This window comes from Cebus imitator, unplaced genomic scaffold (assembly GCF_001604975.1).
Source record: "Cebus imitator isolate Cc_AM_T3 unplaced genomic scaffold, Cebus_imitator-1.0 Scaffold1158, whole genome shotgun sequence".
Taxonomy (NCBI): domain Eukaryota; kingdom Metazoa; phylum Chordata; class Mammalia; order Primates; family Cebidae; genus Cebus; species Cebus imitator.
In genome coordinates, this window is record NW_016108473.1 from 13,851 (window position 1) to 36,678 (window position 22,828).

At 37.6% G+C, this 22,828-nt stretch overlaps 1 pseudogene; it reads left to right on the forward strand.

Annotated features, from left to right (window-relative positions):
- The first annotated feature begins 381 nt into the window (after nt 1–381).
- Nucleotides 382–11,227, forward strand: LOC108298871 (annotated as a pseudogene).
- Nucleotides 11,228–22,828: the final 11,601 nt, after the last annotated feature.

Consider the following 22,828-nt stretch of genomic DNA (forward strand, 5'->3'; position numbering starts at 1 on the left):
GCAATGGCTGGCTGCCTCGGCAATGGCAAACGCCCCTCCCCCACAGAGCTGGACCATCCCGGGTTCAGCTGTGCTTGCTGTGAAACTCTCAATTCAAAGAGTTTCTGATTGCTGTTCTTTTGTGGGGATGGGACCAGCCGAGCCTGATCACCTGGCTCCCTGCCTCAGAGCCTTTTGTTTTTAAGTTTAACGGTTGACTCTCTCCCAGATGTTCCAGTCGCCTGTTGAAAAGGCGCCAGGGTCTATGTGATTTCCCCTGTGATGACTCACTGTGCTGGCTGAAACAGCAGTGCTGAGATTCGTGGGGCTTTTTAAAATTTGTTTGTTTTTGCCTGGGAATCTTCTGGCCTGCCCCCCTGTTTCAGACCTCTTTTTAGTCAGATGAATGGGCAACGGCACCTTCCCAGGGCTCCAATCTCCAGCTTAAAGGGCACCTGGACCAGTGTATTTTGTATGGAGAACTGCCGTGCCGGGGTGCCGCAAAGCAGCTGTGTGGGCCAAAACAGCTGTGGCAACCGAAACAGCTGCGCCGGCCAAAGCAGTTGCGCTGGTGACCCATGGGGCTCCTCCGCCTGGGAATCTCCTGATCTGTGGACAATAAAAATCCGTCTGGAAATGTGGCATCCACTCACCCACAGAGCTTTCACTGGGAGCTGCAATCCTGAGCTGTTCCTAAACGGCCATCTTGGATCTGGCTGTCCTAAACTTTATTCTTTTACAAAATGAAAAAGGCATCATGTGCTTTATAGAACTAAATATTAAGGTTATGAATATTAACATCTTAATTGAATACAGAAACAATTTTACCAATTGTTTTGCAATCTCCAAAATCATAACTAAATTTGTGTGGGACATAGAGATTAAATCTGTGTCTAAAGGCAATTAATGCCCTATATCTATAATAATGTCAAATTTTCATGGTTTATTAATCTCACAGTGTGCTAGAATTTTAAAATTTCTCCTTAGCTGTGCTCATTCACATTCATGGAACATAAGATATGATTTTGAAGGAGTTCTTAAAGGACAAATGCAGGCAAAATAAATGAAATGGAATAAATATATCCTAGAATATGTAGAAAAATATTCCATTACCAATAATGTCATGCATTTTAAAACTTTATGCTTACTCTGTTCTTTTAGGTATTTATTACTTCTTAAACTTCCCTGAAATGAGACTGAGATCAATGAAGGTATTAAATCGTTTCTAAATAGCCAAAATTGTGAAAGTATTTTTTGTATTCTAAAGTGAATTCCTTAGTGAGCTTTTTGATATATAATACTTGGCATTGTCTTTCAAGTTCCATTACAAACACAAATGAGAATTAAAATATTAATTTTTTTATGTATCTTAAAAAAACTTGGAACACATATTTCAACTGACTTAATCACATATGAGACAAAGAAATGAGAAGTTATAACTAGGCAAGTTCTGGACTTCAATGTCATCTCTTCCATCTTTTCCATGACACTTTCCCTGTTGCCATCAAATGTTATCTTTTTTTCACCCTTTAGAACATTCCCATTGTAACAATTAGGAGGAGAAGATTTGGGGAAATATAGAAGATGAAGCGCTTGAGCTGTGCTTCTGCCGTGAGCACCCTTAAACACCTGCTCACTGTTATAATCGAAGTCATAGTGATGTCTCCAGAGAGGTCTTGGAGCAGAGGAGAGACCCAGTAGCAGAAAAAGACTCTGGGCCTTCATGGTGCATAGCAAGAGTTCACTATGTGTCACAGTAGCAGGGTGCTGGCCCAGACAACCAATGACCACATGGACAAGGGAAGTTGATGCAGGGGAAGGAGTCTGTGAGCTATTGTGGTTCAATACCCACATCCTGCCTCCTTCTAATATGAAAAGATTAGGGAGATGAGGAAAACCCAGCAAAGAGATTGCAAAGCAGTTGCCAATAAGATGGAAGAAAAATCAAGAAAGACATTTTTCAAGCATGAGGGAATCATAATCAACCATCTCAAATGTTGCTGAGAGATAGAGTGAGATAAAGATAGAAATCCTTGATGACTTCAACACAGCTTTATGTTCATGAAGATTGAAGTGCTATTTGAGTTCAGAGACAATAGACTAAACAAATTTGAGTTCGTGCATATAGGAAACTCCGAACCAGTTTTGTTGTAAAGTGGAATGGATAAATGAGGCAGTAGCTTGAGAGAGAATTCGGGTCCAGGAATTTTTCTAATGATAAGAGATTTAGAGCTCCTGTTTGAATGCTCTGCAGGTAACCAAAGGGGAAAGATTTATATGATCTGAGGAGAAACCAGAGTATGCTCTTCAAATAATAACATATAAGGAGAACAAAATGGTGGTATGGAAGACAAAGAAAAATAATTGATGAAAGAGAAATTTCTCAAATAGGTGCAAGGAGAGGGAATCTAGTTAACCTTTAGAGGGAATGGCTTCACCACCAAGAACGCAGACAAAGAAGTAAGAAAATATATGATAACATATCCTTGTAGGTATTAATAGGGGTGGGGGGTTTGAGAAAGTTTTGTTTGTTCTCTTTTCTGTGAAATAGAAAGCAAAGTCATCAGCTGAGAGTGAGGATAAGATAAGGGGTATTGGAGGTTTGAGAAGAGAGAAAAATGAATACCCAGTGGTCTAGGACAAAGTCGGCAAACTGGGCAACATACATATTTTTTCATAGATGTGGTCACACATCATTTTTTAAAGTTCACTTTCAAAATCCTGTTCTTCATGATGTTGTCCCTAAAATTATCTGCCTGAGAATGGAGAGGTAATATAGGCTTTTCTTTCCCACCTCTCATTTCATGGGTTCTCCTATGGTGCCTTCTCTCTGGTTGGTAAAATTTCTTGAACTCCAAACAACAATGGAAAACACAATTTGAAGATTTTTTTTTTTTTAATTATGAAAGTGAATGACTAATATATCAGAACAAGTCCTTTTGAAAATCAAATGGCTTACAATTTCTTTGATTTTATGAAAACTGAAGAAGTGCTTAATCAATATAACATGTGTTAGATAACTAGGTATTACATTTGATGATTTATCATTATGTGATTTTTGGCATTCTTAGTACTTCAACAAACTGACAGACATGTCTGTAACAAGTCTCCTTCCATTCTTATCTACTTACTTATTCTTCTGTCTATAAGAAAGATAATGAGGCATAGAAATAGCACTGAACCTAGGTTATCTTAGCAATAATTCAAATGTGAATCAGAAAAATAAAATCAGAAAATTAAAAACTGAAAATGTGTTTGTATCTTATACTGTGATGTATTCCAATAAAATGATACCATTGTACTTGATAATTACTAATCTAAATTTGGAATATGTTTATTTATTTTGATTAATTGCAAACTGCTAATAATTGTGATAAGTCACAGTATGAAAAATTCATACTTAAAGCTTAATGGTGACAAAAATAATTTGTATAAGTGAAACATATCTTCTTCTGGACAAATAGCACATATTTATCAGGAATTAAATCATTTACAATTATTGGATTTATGGTAAAATTCTTAGATTTCATCTTAACAAATGTTGAAGTTATAGAATTATTTTAGAAGTTTCACTAGCAGAACAGCTTGTGCGTAACTGGCAGGGGAGAGTGGCAGAATGTGTGGACTAGGGGCATGAAGTCAACTTTCCCAGCAAAACCAAATACTCACTTGAGATTAAAGGGCATGAATGTAAGGGAAGTCTACTTAGCATGGTTTTATGTTTTTCTTCCATCAAGTTCAGTTGCATAGGTGCAAACATAGAGTATAAATAGTGCTGTGTTTTAACAGGATTGTTAGGTTAAAGAAATTGAGGATGTGTGAATAAAGTGGTATGATGATATACCATGGAATTTATGCTGTGCAAAAAGGAAAGTAAGACAGGCAGTGGGTAAGAACCACTAAAACAACTGATTCCATCATTGAATTGTAGGTCTTTTCAAGGTAGACAAGTTGTTGCAATCTGAATCTTCCGATAATGAGCATGTGACTATTGGAATGCCTGAAATTGCAGTATTTGCATGAGTTGCAGTTATTATGAAAACAAAATCCAAATTTTACTGATTTCATTGTATTTTGTCCTTTTCTCTCGACTAGAATGCAGATTACGTTATGGCAGCAATCTCAGAGCTTGATTGATTCAGATATGGTGCACAATGAATCATTGTAGAAATCTTTGTTGAAAGATGAATGTAGAATGTATGACCATGGAAAATAATGGCTGAAATTGGGTAGATGAAGAGTTCATAACTCCAGGAGACTTGGTTTAGGAATTGGAGAGGTATGTGAGATAATTTGAGAAAATCAGGAAACAAATAAGATGGGGGTCTTACTTTGTCACTGAGGCTGGAGTTTAGTGGCAAGATCTCGCCTGGCTGCAACGTTGACCTCCCAGGTTCAAGCAATTCTCCTGCCTCAGCCTCCTGAGTAGCTGGGATTACAGGCACATGCTACAAAGCCCAGCTAATTTTTTTTTGTATTTATAGTAGAGACAGGGTTTTGCCATGTTGGACAGGCTGGTCTTGAACTCCTGACCGCATAATCTGCCCGCCTTGGCCTCCCAAAGTGCTGAGATTACAGGTGTGAGCCACCACCATGCCCAACCAGGAAACAAAATTTTAAAAAATTGTGAAGGCATAAGGGACATGGTGGAAAACTACAACTATGAGAAGCGGTTGGTGTGATCTGATGATTCAAGCTTCAAAACTGGGGGTGGATTACAGAGGTGGGAGGGAGAATAATCTGAAAAACAAAAAGGTGTGAAAGATACCTATGCTACCTACACATGTCAGGAACATAGAGGATAAGAGAGAAAACAGCTGCCATTTGAGAGAGCTGTGGAAGATGCGGTGACTTCAAGGGGTAGCCAGATTTCAACTAGAGCTCATGGAGAAGAACATTTACAAAGGAAAAGTTGAGATTTTGCAGATAACTGATCTGAAATTTCAGAGGAGAGAAATAAATGATTTTGGGAATTCATCAGGAAATTGGGGCTTTTTAGGTTATGGATTCTCAAAGTCTTGAATTTGGTGAGATTAAACTTTTGAATGAATGATAGATTAAAATTACTATTTTCTAATAAAATTTATAATTATTTACAATGACTAAAGATCAATTTGAGGCTGGGCACAGTGGCTCACTCCCGTAATCCCAGCACTTTGGGAGGCTGAAGTGGGTGGGTCACAAGGTCAGGAGTTCAAGATCAGCTTGACCAACATGGTGAAACCCCATCTCTACTAAAAATACAAAAGTTAGCTGGGCATGGTGGTGGGCGCCTGGAATCTCAGCTACTAGGGAGGCTGAGGCAGGAGAATTGCTTGAACTGGGACCCAGGAGGCAGAGGTTGCCATGAGTCAAGATTGTACCACTGCATTCCAGCCTGGTCTACAAAGCATGACTCCTTCTTAAAAAAAAAAAAAAAAAAGAAAGAAAGAAAGGATCAGTTTGATTAGTACATTGCCTTTGGTCTTTATTTTAGATGGAATTAATCACACATTATTTTCTGTGGTGTATTTTTAAAAATAATTTATATACTATAGATATAAAATGATATAATTCAAGGCTGGGTGTGGTGGCTCTTGCCTATAATCCCTGCACTTTGGGAGACCGAGGCAGGCAGATCACCTGAGGTCGTGAGTTCAAGACCAGCCTACCAACATGGAGAAACCCCATCTCTACTAAAAAATACAAAATTAACTGGGCATCGTGGCTTATACTGGTAATCCCAGCTACTTGGGAGGCTGAGGCAGCAGAATCACTTGAACCCAGGAGATGGAGGTTGCGGTGAGTCGAGATCATGCCATTGCACTGCAGCCTTGGCAACAAGAAAAAAACTCCAATCTCAAAAAAAAAAACAAAAGAAAAAGAAAAAAATGATATAGTTCATAGGACAATTATAATAGATTATAGCTATAGAATGATATGAAGATATCATTTAGAAAACATTTTAGGCAGGGTGCAGTGCTCACATCTGTAATCTCAACACTTTGGGAGGCCAAGGCAGGTGGATCACCTGAGATCAGGAGTTTGAGACTAGCCTGGCCAACATAGTGAGACCCCATCTCTACTAAAAACTACAAAAATTAGCCAGGCATGGGGGCAGGTGCCTCTAATCCCAGATGCTCAGGAGGCTTGAGGCAGTAGAATCGCTTGAACCCGGGAGGCAGTGGTTGCAGTGAGCCAGAATCATGCCACTGCACTTCAGCCTGGGCAACAGAGGAGACTCCATCTCAAAAAAAAAAAGGAAAAAAATTTTAAACCATTGTAATAATATATATGGTTACATATAGGTGATACAATTTACAATTTCTGTATTACATAATTAATTTCTATGTATACAGTTCATAGTTATTTCCATATCTGAACTAGAAAGAGGCATATACAAAGTATAAAATTTTAAAAATTTCTGTTCTATGCCTTGACATTTAAAATTCTTGTTGATTTTACTATTTGGTCATACTGTAGTCAGAGTTTCCACTTCATAAATATGGTCTTGTGTAGCTTGTGATGGTTCACAGGTTTTACACGCCCCATATAATGAATCATTAGTATTTTATTAGTACATTGGACTACTTTTGAAGGTTTTGCATAACTTTTATTTTTATGTATTACAAGAAACAGTAGGTTGCTGGTTTAGTGGTTCCCTAGTGATAGTGAAATTATTTTTATTTTCACCTGTATTATCTCCCCTGGGAACTCTTCTTACATTTAGTTTTGATTCTGTCTTCATTGTCTTCTGTACTATTCATGCCACATGATAATAATAATGATAATACTTACATAGCACTTATTCCAGGCCCATAAATCTAAGCACTATACAGATGTTAACTTGTTCAAGTCACACATCAAGTACAATGTGATAGGTTCTATCATTACCACCTCTTATATAAATAGAGGAGAAAACTGAGGCATAGAGTGAGTAACTTGATTTAGGTCACAAATTGGTGTATGTCAAAACTAGGATTCAAAACCCTAGGGTTACACTCCAGAGACTATACCTTTAACTATACTGTCTTTAAAAGGTACATAGCTGGTAAATACTTTGAAATAATCAGTGGTGAAGGAAAGGACTCTTATTGGATTGATCTTTTGTCTTAATAAACATTGAGCAAGCACCTACAGTGTAAAATGCTCTGTTTTTCAGTTAAAAAAAGAAACAGAAATGGCTTCATAAGCCTAGAATTAAGTGAGAGAAACAGAAATCTAATTTGTACATGCAATTACAAAATTGTAAGTACTAAGAACAAAAAGAATGAGGTATGGTTACAGATAGGCCTTTCTTTGGATTTTATGGGTAGGCCTTTTTTGAGGAACTCGTATTTAAGACTTGAATAATAATGAGAAGGAGCAAGCTGGGTCATGAGAGAAGAGTTTCTAGCAGAAGAAATAGAATATGAGAAGGCCAGGATTTCTGGAGCTGATAGAAAGGGTGCCCTTATTTTGTTCTTCACTTGGATTCAAACAGGAAACAGATTACAAACCAAAACTTAAAATACTTCATGGGGATTCATTTATAAAGAAATCAATTATAAAATTATAGGCTGGTTACAGGCATTACTTAGGGGATGGTGTAGAAACTTGGGGCAAGAGTTAGAAGAGCTAGTATGTACTACCCCAGGGCCTGAAGGAGAAACAGGTTGTTGGAACTGAGAAGGAGAGGGTCATAGAGGGCAGCCTTCATTATGAGAGCCTTATGAGTCCCTTCAATTGAGGGACACAGACAGCTAGAGCAAACTCAAAGAAAGGGAACCAGGAAAATAGATTCCTAACCCTGTTTTACCTCCTGCCCTCTCATCTCCCAATGAGGCTGATCATCTATTCCCTAAACACAAAAGGAAAGGGCATGAGACCCCATTGATTAACCCATTCAGTTCAGTCTCTCAGGATGGAGAGTAGAAATGTCAAAGAGGATTTGGGTATCCGTTAGAATTTTTGGCAGCTGAACAATCATGCTATGCCTTTAGTTCATATTATAGAATCTTTTATTTAGGAAAAATGGAGAATCTTTGAAGTGGGTGCTTTTGGAACAGGGAGATTATAATATTTTTATGAGACGGATTTTGCTTTGAAAATGGCACATGTTGCAGAGAGGCAAGAGTACAATTGGAGTGGGGAGATACAAAGTTATTTAGTCATTTATATGGTGGCTTTGATTACAGATGCTTCTCAACTTATCATGGGATTATATCCCATAAACTCAGTATAAGTTGAAAATATTCTAATTCAAAAATACATTTAATGCATCTAAACTGCCAAACATCATAACTTACCCTAGCCTACCTTAAATGTGTTCATATACTTATATTAGTTTACATTAGCAAAATCATTGAATATGAAGCCTATTTTATATTAAAGTGTTGAGTATCTCATGTAATTTATTGAATACTGAACTGAAATCGAAAAACAGAATGGTTGTATAAGCACTTGAAGTACGACTTCTGATGAGTGTGTATTGTTTTTGCTTTATCTTATATAGAAAAATATTAAGCCAAACCATTGTATGTTGGGGACCATCTGTGGTGTGGTTGCAAATCTGTTTTAAAGGTATAAATAACAGGACTTTATTATAGATTTTATGAATAGGTTGGATTGAAAGGTCACAGCGATTCTCATGTATCTGACTTATAGATAGATAGGTGTTACTGCCACAAACAGCCATAGAAAAACATTTATGAACAGAATGGGGTAAGGATGTTGACCAATGATTTAGTTTTAGATATGAAATATTCAAGTGGAAGTGTCAACAAGTTGAATATACAGATTTAAACTGTTGTGATCCAGAGGCATACATTTGGGGGTCCTCTGCAACTAGATTTAAAGCTGTGTGATCATGATGTCATTTAAACTAAGAGTGCATGAGGGACTAGAAGGGAGAAATGTCTAAACCTTGTAAAACTTAGACATTCAGAGAAGGCATATTAGGGAAGGAGTCAGCAAAGGAATCCAATTAAGCTAACACTTGTGTTACCTCACTTAGATTATAATAGTTTTGTGAGGTGGGTTTTATACTATGAATAGGATCTGAGAATCAGGTTAATCATCCTGGCTTTCACTTTTGCCTCACTCCAAAACCATGATTTTTTCATGACACCAGGTTGTCTGTTACAAATTATAAATACTTCTTGAAGTCAACACCTTCCTAGATTAGTGAGGGAAAGCCAACATAAAAAAAAAACATAATATGAATAAGAGAAGTAATTTTAAACCACTTAATTTATAAATTACTTCTGTGGTGTATAAAGTAAATTATAATTAACTATCCCTGTTTTCCATCGTTAGTTGGAATGATGTGGTTTTAAATCTTTTAAATAGGGCTAACCAATGTAACTAAAACACATTTTAAAATAGATTTGGCCACAGAGTTGCCACCAATTTGGTTTTACCTCCTAATGGATAAAAGCTTAATTTCATCTCTGATCTGGTTTTATGAAGAGCTTTGGTACTTACTTCCAACAACTTGTTCCTAAGAATTTAGTGTGTAATTTACTAAAAGAGACTAGAGAGTAGTTTGAAATGTACATTTGGAAACAAGTCTTGACATTTAAACCTCATCACATAAAAACATGAAATTCATTGTCTTCTACTAGGATGTCAACTATAGGGCTTTAAACATCTTTGGTAATGACTACAGTTTCATAATCAGTCCATTAACTACAAGATAACTGTCATGAACTTAAATAGATGTTCATAATGATTAGTGAGTAATTCCACTTAAGCATTCCTATACTTAGGAGGGTGAAGCACCTTTCAGTCGGTAAATAATACAGTGACTATAATAAGTCCTGAGCAGAAAATATTAATGAATCTGTGGCTTTGTCCTGATTTGATGTCTTAGGATAGAAGTTTTCATATCCAACTTTTCAAATTTGGTAACATTTCTAGATATTACACTTTTGCAATATGAAAATGTGTTATTAATATTTATATTTTAATCTTATAAAGGCTAAATATATATATCTCTATAGGGATATATTCATAGGAAAGCTATCCTATATATATCTATATAAGGATACATACATAGGACTGTTTCTACTTACACATTTCCTGATATTAGGCTTCCAGCATGTTTGTGAAGCAGAAAATATTTGGGCTGAAAAGGGGAAATTTGTTTCCAATAAGTACTATATCTTTCCACTTAATGTAGGATAATAAGTAGAATTATTACATAAAATATTTGCTTGGAGATAAGGACAGAATTTGTACTTAAAATTTCTATTAACAATTTCTATATATTCATTTGTAAATTTAGAGTCTATTTCTTTTGGATTGAAGTTAAACTTTCACCATAACTTCTAAAATCTTCATTGATTCATTGATTCATTCATTCATTCTGCCTTCTATGTGCCAGATATTCTTCTACCTCCTGATAATACAGTTTTATATTAAAAAACAGCTAAAGGCTCATCTCTCACGAGGAGAGTGACAATTCATATCATTCTTGTAATTTAAACTTCTTAAAATTTGATCAAGTTGATAAAAGTTGAAACCTGACATTTGTTATATATACAAGCTGGATTCCCAAAACAAGTGTTACATAGGGAAAAATAAAAACAATGAGATACCTTTGTGATGGAAACATGTCATGGAAAGCTAGGTAACCAGTGGGCCATGGTTGGGCTGCCCAGGCAGGTGGGGGGCATTACGGTGGGCCTCCCCGTGGGTCTGTGGACTCTGCTGTTACCTGCTCCTTCCAGCTCCTCCCCATAGTATAAAGGGTGCCTGAGCAAGGGGATCAGAGCAATCACGGCAAGGACCAGGTTGTTTTTGAACATCCTGCTCACCGGTACACCAGGGGTTGGAAAAACCACACTAGGCAAAGAACTTGCATCAAAATCAGGACTGAAACAATTAATGTGGGTTATTTAGCTCGAGAAGAACAATTATGTGATGGTTATGATGAGTATGATTGTCCCATTTTAGATGAAGACAGAGTAGTTGATAGGTTAGATAAGTTACTGTAGATTACAATGGTTGTGATTTCTTCCCTGAACGCTGGTTTCACATAGTTTTTGTGCTGAGAACAAGTATCAATGTATTGTATGAAAGACTTTAAACAAGGGGTCATAATGAGAAGAAACTAACAGACAATATTCATTGTGAGATTTTTCAAGTTCTTTATGAAGAAGCCACAGAATCCTACAAGGAAAAAATCATGCATTAGTTGCCCAGCAATAAACCAGAAGAGCTAGAAAATAATATAGATCAGATCTTGAAATGGATTGAGCAGTGGATCAAAGATCATAACTCTTGACTTATAAGGCTAGCTACTTGATAATCACTCTTTGTTGATGTCTCTCTGCTGACATCATAGAAATTCTCAAACATCAGTAACACTTTATTAAAATCATGCTGCAGGGCTAGCAGGTGAATAGTATATAGGTTTATGCTGCTGTTTCTTTCTCTCCATGCAAAGCTTAATACTTAATTGCTAAAGAATAAATAAATCTGGCAAAATGAGTGAATATCTTTTAAGTTTATTACATTAAAAATGCAGATGATCTCTAAAACTAAAGACTAAAGATAAAGTCTTGTTGGAGGGGCGCACCAAGATGGCTGAGAGAAGCCAGCACCAGAATGCAGATCCCAGCGAATGAGATGCAGAAGGCTAGAGGACTTCAGGGTTCCAAACGAGGTGACAGTTTTGTTTCTGTGGGACTGATAGGGAACTGAAATTAGGCCCAGGGAAAGAGCCGCAGGGAAAGAGCTGTCCAGGGGGGCAAATCAAGACATGGGGGGTGCACACCCCCATGTGAAATGTGCAGCTGGCTTGGAGATGCAAATCTGAGCAGAGGCTACCGCAGGGCACGAAACTTGTCCCAGGGATCTAGGCAGGAGTTTTGACTAATGTCAGTGGGAGGGACCATCCCACAGAGGGAGGGAGAGATGAAAGCAGGGGAATAGACCATAAGGCCTGGCAAGCCCCACTTCCACAGAACTCAAACTGAAGCCCTCACTAGAGAGCTTGGCAGCAAATACACCAGCTTGACCCCAATCAGGAAGATCCAGCTAGGGAAGGACAGACACCATTGGGAAGGCGGGGCCGATCTCACCTGCAAACAAACTCCAGGAAAGGACTATCCACCCAACAACCTGACTGAACCTGAGAGAGCCCAGCAATGACCTCTACAGGCAAAAAAAGATACAGCTCCAACCTCAACAGAAAAAAAAATGTCCCCTTACACACTCCTCCTGTGATAACCAACTTCAAAGATTAAGGGGAGATAAATCCAAGAAGATGGGGAAAAAACAGTGCAAAAAGGAGGAAGCCATCAAAGAACAGAACACTTCTTCTCCTCCAAGGGATCACAACTCCTTGCCATCAAGGGAACAAAAAAAGACAGAGAATGAATCTGATGAATTGACAGAAGCAGGCTTCAGAAGGTGGATAATAACAAACTTCTCTGAGTTAAAAGACCATGTTCTAACCCAATGCAAATAAACTAGGGTTTAACCTTGAAAACAGGTTAAACGCAATGCTAACTAGAATAACCAGCTTAAGGGAGACATAAGCAACTTGATAAAGCTAAAAAACACAGCAAAAGAACTTCATGAGGCATACACAAGTTTCTGCAGCCGAATCGATCAAGCAGAAGAAAGGATGTCAGCGATAGAAGATCAAATCAATGAAATAAAATGAGAAGGCAAGATTAGAGAAAAAAGAGTAAAAAGAAAAATGAACAAAGCTTCCAAGAACTATGGGATTCTGTGAAAAAACCTAATCTACCCTTGATTGGCATACCTGAATGTGATGGGGAGAATCAATCCAAGTTGGAAAACACTCTTCAAGATATTATCCAAGAGAACTTTCCAAAGCTAACAAGGGAGGCCAATATTCAAATCCAGGAAATACAGACAACACCACAAAGATATTCCTCAAGAAGAGCAATCCCAAGGCACATAGTTGTCAGATTCACCAGGGTTGAAATGAAGGAAAAATTCCTAAGTCAGCCAGAGAAAAAGGTCAAGTCACCCACAAAGGAAAGATCATCAGACTCACAGCGGATCTCTTGGCAGAAACACTGTAAGCTAGAAGGGAGTGGGGGCCAATATTCAACATTTGTAAAGAAAAGAAATTTCTTTTCAACCCAGAATTTTATATCCAGCCAAACTAAGCTTCATAAGTGAAGGAGAAATAAAATTCTTTACTGAAAAACAATTGCTGAGAGATTTCGTCACTGCAAGACCTGCCTTACAGGAGCTACTGAAGGAAGTCCTTAACAGAGAAAGGAACAACCAGTACTAGCTACTGAAAAAACATACCAAATGGTAAAGAATAATGATGCAATGAAGGAGCCACATCAATTAAAGGGCAAAACAACCAGCCAGTAACAAAATGGCAGGATCAAATTCAAACATAACAATATCAACATTGAATGTAAATGGCCTAAATGCCCCAATCAAAAGACACAGACTGGCAAACTGGATAAAAAGTCAAGACCCATTGGTGTACTGTATTCAGGAGACCCATCACACATGCAAACACTCACATATACTCAAAATAAAGGGATGGAAGAAGATTTAGCAAGCAAATGGAGACAAAAAAAAAAAAAAAAGCAGGGGTAGCAATCCTAGTATCTAATAAAATGGACTTTAAACCAACTAAGATCAAAAGAGACAAAGAAGGGCATTATATAATGGTAAAAGGATCAATGCAACAAGAAGAGCTAACTATCCTAAATATTTATGTGCCCACTGCAGGAGCATTCAGATACATAAAGCAAGTTCTTAAAGACCTACAAAGAGACTTAGATTTCCACAGAATAATAGTGGGAGACATTAACAATCCACTGACAATATTGGACAGATCAACAAGACAGAAAGTCAACAAAGATATCCAGAACTTGAAAGCAGATTTCGACCAAGCAGACCTAATAGACATTTACAGGACACTCCACCCCAAATCCACAGAATACACATTCTTCTTAGCACCACATTGCACTTACTCTAAAATTGACCACATAATTGGAACTAAATCACTCCTCAGCAAATGCAAAAGAATGAAAATTGTAACAGCCTCTCAGACCACAGCACAATCAAATTAGAATTCAGGATTAAGAAAAACACACAAAACCACACAATCACATGGAAACCGAACAACGTGCTCCTGAATGATGAATGGATAAACAAGAAAATGAAGGCAGAAATAAAAATGTTCTTTGAAACCAATGAGAATAAAGACATAATGTACCAAATCCTATGGGACACATCTAAAGCAGTGTCTAGAGGGAAATTTACAGCAAATAAATGCCCAGATGAGACACAAGGAAAGTTCTAAAATGAACACTCTATTGTCAAAATTGAGAGAGCTAGAGGAGCAAGATAAAAAAAACTCAAACGCAAGCAGAAGACAAGAAATAACTAAGATCAGAGCAGAACTGAAGGAGATAGAGACACAAAAATCACTTCAAAAATTCCATAAATCCAGGAGCTGGTTTTTTGAAAAGATCAACAAAATAGGCAGACCAGTAGCTAGACAAATAAAAAAGAAAAGAGAGAAAAATCAAATAGATGCAATAAAATAATGATAAAGAGGAAATCACCATTGATTTCTCAGAAATACAAACTTCCATCAGAGATTACTACAAAGAGCTCTATGCACATAATCCAGTAAATCTGGAAGAAATGGATAAATTCCCAGACACTTGCACACTCACAAGACTAAGCCAAGAAGTTGAAACCCTGAATAGATCAATAACAAGGTCTGAAGTCCAGGCAGCAATTAATAGCCTACTGACAGAAAAAAGTCCAGGTACAGACGGGTCCACAGCTGAATTCTACCAGACGTACAAAGAGGAGCTGGTACCATTCCCATTGAAACTATTCCAAAAAATACAAAAAGAGGGAATCCTCCCTAACTCTTTCTATGAGACCAACATCATCCTGATACCAAAATGTGGCAGAGCCACAACAAAAAAAGAAAACTACAGGCCAATAACCATGATGAACATTGATGCAAAAATCTTCAATGAAATACTGGCAAACTGAATCCAACAGCATATCAAAAAGCTTATCCACCATGATCAAGTAGGCTTCATCTTGGGGATGCAAGTCTGGTTTAACAAATGTAAATGTATAAAAGTAATTCACCACATAAACAGAAACAAAGACAAAAACCACATGATTATCTCAATAGATGCAGAGAAGGCCTTTGACAAAATTCAATAGCCTTTATGCTAAAACTCTGAATAAACTAGGTATCGATGGAACATATCTCAAAACAATAAAAGCTATTTATGACAAACCCACAGCCAATATCATACTGAATGGGCAAAAATTAGAAGCATTCCCTTAAAAACTGACACTAGACAAGGATGCCCTCTTTCACTACTCCTATTCGATGTAGTATTGGAAGTTCTAGCCAGAGCAATTAGGCAAGAAAAAGAAATAAAGGGCATTCAACTAGGAAAAGAAGAAGTCAAATTGTCACTATTTGCAGACAACATGATTGTATATTTGGGAGACCCCATCGTCTCAGCCCAAAACCTCCTTAAGCTGATAAGCAACTTCAGCAAAGTCTCAGGATACAAAGTCATTGTGCAGAAATCACAAGCATTCCTATACACCAATAACAGACAAACAGAGCCAAATAATGAGCAAACTCCCATTTACAATAGCTACAAAGAGAATAAAATACCCAGGAATACAACTAACAAAGGAGGTAAAAGATCTCTTCAAGGAAAACTACAAACCACTGATCAAGAAAATAAGAGAGGACACAAACAGATGGAAAAACATTCCATGCTTATTCTTAGGAAGAATCAACATTGAGAAAATGGCCATACTGCCCAAAGTAATTTGTATATTCAATGCTATCTCCATCAAGCTACCACTGACCTTCTTCAGAACAGGAAAAAAACACTTTAAACTCCATATGGAACCAAAAACGAGCCCGCATAGCCAAGACAATCCTAAACAGAAAGAATAAAGCTTAAGGCATCATGCTACCTGACTTCAAACTATACTACAAAGCTACAGTAATCAAAACAGCATGGTACTAGTATGAAAACAGAAATATAGACCAATGGAACAGAACAGAGATCTCAGGAGCAATACCACACATCTACAATCATCTGATCTTTGACAAACCTGACAAAAACAAGCAATGGGGAAAGGATCCCCTGTTTAATAAATGGTGTTGGAAAAACTAGCTAGCCATATGCAGGAAGCTGAAACTGGACCCCTTCCTTACACCTTATACAAAAATTAACTTCAAAGGGATTTAAGACTTAAACATAATAATAACACCATAAAAACCCTAGAAGAAAACCTAGGCAAAACCATTCAGGACACAGGCACAGGCAAGGACTTCATGACTAAAATATCAAAAGCAATGGCAACAAAAGCAAAAATAGACAAATGGGACCTAATTACACTCCAGAGCTTCTGTACAGCAAAAGAAACAACCATTAGAGTGAACCAGCAACCAACAAAATGGGAAAAAATTTTTCACAATCTACCGATCAGACAAAGGGCTAATATCCAGAATCTACAAAGAACTAAAGCAGATTTGCAAGAAAAACAAACAAACACACAGATTCATTCAAAAGTGGGAGGATAGGGACAGACACATTTCAAAAGAAGACAAATATGCAACCAACAAACATATGAAAAAATGCTAATCATAATTGGTCATTAGAGAAATGCAAATCAAAACCACATTGGGATACCACCTCATGCCAGTTAGAATGGCGATCATTAATAAATCTGGAGACAACAGATGCTGGAGAGGATGGGGAGAAAAAGGAACACGTTTACACTGTTGGTGGGAGTGCAAATTAGTTTAACCGTTGTGGAAGACAGTGTAGTGATTCCTCAAGGATCTAGAAATAGAAATTCCATTTGACTCAGCAATCCCATTACTGGGTATATACCCAAAGGATTATAAATCATTCTATCATAAAGACACACACACATGTGTGTTCATTGTGGCGCTGTTTATGATAGTAAAGACCTGGAATCAAGCCAAATGCCCATCAATGATAGAATGGACAAAGAAAATGTGGCACATATAAGTCATGGAATACCATGCAGCCATAAAAAACGATGAGTTCATGTCTTTTGTAGAAACATGGATGAACCTAGAAACCACCATTCTCAGCAAACTGACACAAGAACAGAAAACAAAACACCGCATGTTTTCACTCATAGGCAGGTGATGAACAATGAGAACACTTGGGCACAAGGAAGGGAACAACACTCAGAGGTCTAGGTGAGGGGGTGGAGGGGAGGGGGGGACAGCCGGGGTGGTGGTGAAGATGAGGAGGGATAACACTGGGAGAAATGCCTGATGTAGGAGACAGGGGTGGGGGGATGGAGACAGCAAACCACCGTGGCATGTACATACCTATGCAACAATCCTGCAGGATGCAGGAAGTGCACATGTACCCCGGAGCCCAAAAACAATTAAAATAATAATAATAGTAGTAATAATAAAAGACTAAAGGTAAAAAAAGAGATTTTCCAAAGTAGTGTCAGTTTATTAATTAAATATTTTCAAATTGGTATTAACATTTTAATATTGTTTATTACAAATATTTTATTACTAAAAGAGAGGCTGATTTTATTAAATAAAATTGAGAAATATAGTGTAACTCCACTAATAGTAATTATGATGCTTAATACTTACTTACTTTTGGCTTTGCCAGAATCAGACTTGAAATATTGGTTGATAGCACTTTTATTCAACTGTACCAGATATTGAGGAGTTGTAACTCTCGGACTAATACTTTGGAAGTAAAAGATCATTTACATTTCATTAATGTTTAATTATCTCAGAACATCTCTGTTCTACCAGTGACTGACAGAGTCATTGGTAATAATCTCAACTCTTATGCTATTTTAAACCATGTTTTCTTTGAAGTGAAAACTACATTGATTGTTTTAAAAATGTATAGTACAAAAACGATGAGTTCGTGTCCTTTGTAGGGACGTGGATGAACCTGGAAACCATCGTTCTCAGCAAACTGACACAAGAGCAGAAAATCAAACACCACATGTTCTCACTCATAGGCGGGTGTTGAACAATGAGAACACATGGGCACAGGGAGGGGAGCACTACACACAGGGGTCTCTTGGGGGGAAATAGGGGAGGGACAGTAGGGGTTGGGGAGTTGGGGAGAGATAGCATGGGGAGAAAGGCCAGATATAGTGGAGGAAGGCAGCAAATCACACTGCCATGTCTGTACCTATGCAACAATCTTGCATGTTCTTCAAATGTACCCCAAAACCTAAAATGCAATAAAAAATATGTATAGTACAGTGGTTACAACATAAACTTTGAAATCATACTCTCTTGGATATAAATTTGTGTACCAACACACATTAACAGTTTAAACCTCCAAAAGCTTCATTTTCCTAATATGTGAGATGGAAATATTTAATATAACTTACCTTATAGATTTCTTTTTTACTTACCTTATAGATTGAAGTGATATTATGTGAGATAACCTATGATAACAGTGCTGGACCAAAAAATAAGGTATTAATAAATGGCAGCTATTATTTCTGTAGTTGTTTTTAGCATTTGTATCATAATGATTATTCTAATATAATTATATATAATATAAAATTTATGATCATATATAACATGTGTATAAGTAGTAATTATAAACATGTCATAATTGTAATTATCTGAAAAATACTAAGAAAAGAGATATTGTTTTTCATAATGGAATTTGTATCAATGTATTAGTTTTATATTATATTATATAGGGAGCATGGAATCTGCTGTCACTTAAAAATGCTTTGTGGATCTTAAGGTCATCAGAACCTCAGTTGACTGATTCTTTGATGCTTTTACTGACATACTGTTTAAGCATGTAGTTTCAGTTTCCTATTGGCTTTCTTCACTAAACTCCAAGTTCCTTCACGAATATATCTTGTTTATGATGGAATTTACAATGTTTAGTAGATTTCTTCTTACATATGAATGAATTAAGCAAAGATTCATCAGCATTACTGTAACATTAAAAAACTTTACTACTTAATGGTGGATCAAATGTGCAATGTTCTTTTATGAAAGTTACTTGTATACCATGTCTTAAAAAAAATTGTGCACAAAGGAAGGAAGAAACATTGCCTAATGCAAATTTAGGTGATGTTTATTAAAACAGATATGTGAAACCTAGAACAGTAGCATGTACCTGTAGTCCCATGGACTCAGGAGACAGGGGCAGGAGGATGGCTTGAGCCCAGGAATTAGNGTCCTTCACATGTACCCCAAAACTTAAAAAAAAGATTATGGGGTACATGTGCAGATTATGCAAGACTGCTGCATAGGTACATTCAAGGCAAGGTGGTTTGTTGCCACCATCTCCCTTCACCTATACCTGACAATTCTTCCCATGTTATCCCTCCACACCCTTCCTCCCACTATCTCTCCCATAGCCACCCCCTAGGGGCCACAGTGTGCGATGCTCCCCTCTTTGTGTCCAAATGTTCTCATTGTTCAATACCTGCCTATGAGTGAGAGCACATGGTGTTTGATTTTCTGTTCTTGTGTCAGTTTGCTGAGAATGACGGTTTCTAGGTTCATTCATGTGCCTACAAAGGACACAAACTCATCGTTTTTTATGGCTGCATAGTATTCCATGATACATATGTGCCACATTTTCTTTTTCCAGTCTATCGTTGATGGGCATTTGGGTTAGTGCCAGGTCTTTGCTATTGTAAACAGTGCCACAGTAAACATGCCTGTGCACGTGTCTTTACAATAGAATGAGTTACTGTCCTTTGGGCATATACCCAGTAATGGGATTGCTGGGTCAAATGGAATTTCTATTTCTAAATCCTTGAGGAATCACCACACTGTCTTCCCCAATGGTTGAACTAATTTACACTCCACCAACAGTGTAAAAGTGATCCTATTTCTCCACATCCTCTCCAGCATCTGTTGTCTCCAGATTTTTTAATGATCGCCATTCTAACTGGCATGAGATTGTATCTCAATGTGGTTTGGGTTTGCATTTCTCTAATGACTAATGATGATGAACACGTTTTCATATGTTTGTTGGCTTCATATGTGTCTTTTTTTTAAGTGTCTGTTTGTATACTTCAGCCACTTTTGGATGGGTTTGTTTGTTTTTTCTTGTAAATCTAGTTTAGTTTTTTGTAGATTCTGGGTATTAGCCCTTTGTCAGATGGGTAGATTGCGAAAATTTTTTCCCATTCTGTCAGTTGCCAGTTCACTCTAATGATTGTTTCTTTTGCTGTGCAAAAGCTCTGAAGTTTGATAAGATCCCATTTGTCTATTTTGGCTTTTGTTGCCATTGCTTTTGGTGTTCTAGTCATGAAGTCCTTGCCTATGCCTATGTCCTGAATGGTTTTGCCTAGGTTTTCTTCTGGGTTTTTATGGTGTTAATTCTTATGTTTAAGTCCTTAATCCATCTGGAGTTAATTTTATTGTAAGGTGTCAGGAAGGGGTCCAGTTTTTGCTTTCTGCACATTGCTAGCCAATTTTCCCAACACCATTTATTAAACAGGGGTTCCTTTCCCCATTGCTTGTTTTTGTCACGTTTGTCAAACATCAGATGGTTACAGATGTGTGGTGTTGCTCCGGAGGCCTCTGTTCTGTTCCATTGGTCTATGTCTCTGTTTTAGTACCAGTACCATGCAGTTTTGATTACTGTAGCCTTGTAGCATAGCTTGAAGTCCGGCAGCATGATGCCTCCAGCTTTGTTCTTTTTGCTTAAGATTGTCTTGGCTATGCGGGCTCTTTTTTGGTTCCATATGAAGTTTTAAGTGTTTTTTTTCCAGTTCTGTGAATAAAGGCATTAGTAGTTTGATGGGGATAGTGTTAAATCTATAAATTACTTTGGGCAGTATGGCCATTTTCACAATATTGATTCTTCCTAACCATGAGCATGGAATCAGATACAGCAATTCACTCCTCAGCAGCACACAGACAAGGAAAACAGCACCTTGCTGAGAACTACCCATTGTCACAGACCCAGGTGACAACCCAGGCAGGTGGCTGCAGCCAGTCCGGTGGCTTGTTAGGGCAGACCAGTGCAGAGATTTGGACTAATACTGAGAAAGCTTGTGAAAAGAAACTGCCCATCTCACAGAAGGGAGAATTGAAAGCAGGGAGGGGGATACGACCAGACAGGCCTCTCCCCCACAAGATGCAGCAACTGGAGTCCCTTTCCTGGGAAAGTTGCATAGTTAACACATACTCCACTGGGAACACAGGGCTCAGCAGAGGGAAAAGGCCACCATTGGAAGGCAGGGCCACCCCCACCAGTACTGAAACCAGGTGAAGAATAAACAGCAACCGGACTGAGATGGAGGTCACCCAGCAGCTCCTTCATAGGCAGAAAATGAACAGACTGTCTCAAGTGGCACACTGACACCTGCATTAAAAAATGCCTCATACAGGAGAAATAACCCCACTTTAACAAAAAGGACGTTCACTCAGGGAAGATGTGAAGAAACCAGTGCAAAAAGGACAAAAACGTCAAAGTCCAGAATACTTCTCCTCCCCAGAGAGATCAAACAACTCACCAGCACGGCAACAAAACAGGTCAGAAAACGATTTTGACGGACTGACAGAAACAGCCGTCAGAAGATTTGGCACAACACATGTTATGAAAGAATAGACATTTACCTGTATTTTCACCCTTGTCATTCACCACCCACAAGCTTTTTCCACTCAAGAAGAGGATAAGCACTCTGAAACATAACTGTCCACTGGAGAGCACAATGTGTGAATGACTCATAGCAAGAAAAGAAAAATGGTAACTATAAAACTAAATTGTAGTCATGAAAAACAAGTAGATGAAAATTGATTCCTGTCTGCAGGTTAGAGATAGACACACTGCAGGAACTTTTTTTAGATTGAGCATCCTTTTCTTTCTTTCTTTTTGTCCCAGAATATCACAAAGAAAGCCACTGACTTATTTTCTTTATGCTTTCTCCTGCAAGTAGAACTTTTCTTTTTCACATGTGAGTTCCAGGTCTTTCTGAAACAGGGGCCATTAATATAAGCCTAAGAGAACACTGGGCAAGATCACCATTTGAAATAGAAATCACTCCCTGTTTCTTTAAAATTTCTCCTGTTCAGAATGCCAGCCCAAACTGGTCACTCCTGTTCTGTTTTCTTCATTGATCTGTTTTCTCATTTCACTCCATAAATGTGGGTTGTTTGTAATAGAAGTCACATTTGTCTACTCTCTAATCACTCTACCTGGATTAGCTGGTTATTTTAGTTTAAATGCTCTCTAATGAAAGCTCCAAAATCTGGTCTGATTTCTATCACTGAGTTTCATAACCTTATTTCTGATGGGCTGCAAGGACAAACCTGAATTGATTTTAGACACAATTCCATTCATTTCTGCTTTCTCCTGTATTTTTATTTGTGATTAATGATATCATCATCTAATTTATCTATTAAGCTAAAAATCTAAATGTAATATAGAACTTTCTTAATCCCACACCTCAGATTATAAGTCACTAAATTTTGTAGGTCCTGTTACAGAATATTTCTCTTCTAATCAGGGCTCTTCTGTGCCACAGCTTTAGGTTACACATTTATAATGTTCCTCCCATATTGTTGAACAATCTCTTAACTGAACTATCTGCTACTTCTCCTAAATTTTAGGAGTTCATCATCTCTACTGGTATTAGTTATCTACTAAAATCTGAATTGGCTCTGTTATTCCTCTACTAAGCTATCTTCACATGTCTCCACTGATTACAGCCTCAACTTCAAGACCAAGTTTTTCCCTCTTTAGAAAATGCTTTCTATTCCACGTGACCAGTAAATTCTAAGACCCAGCATAAAAACCCCCAATTCTTGAAGAATTCTTCTGTAAAGACTTTTGGTGACTTCACGGTCTCAAAAGACTGTGCCTTC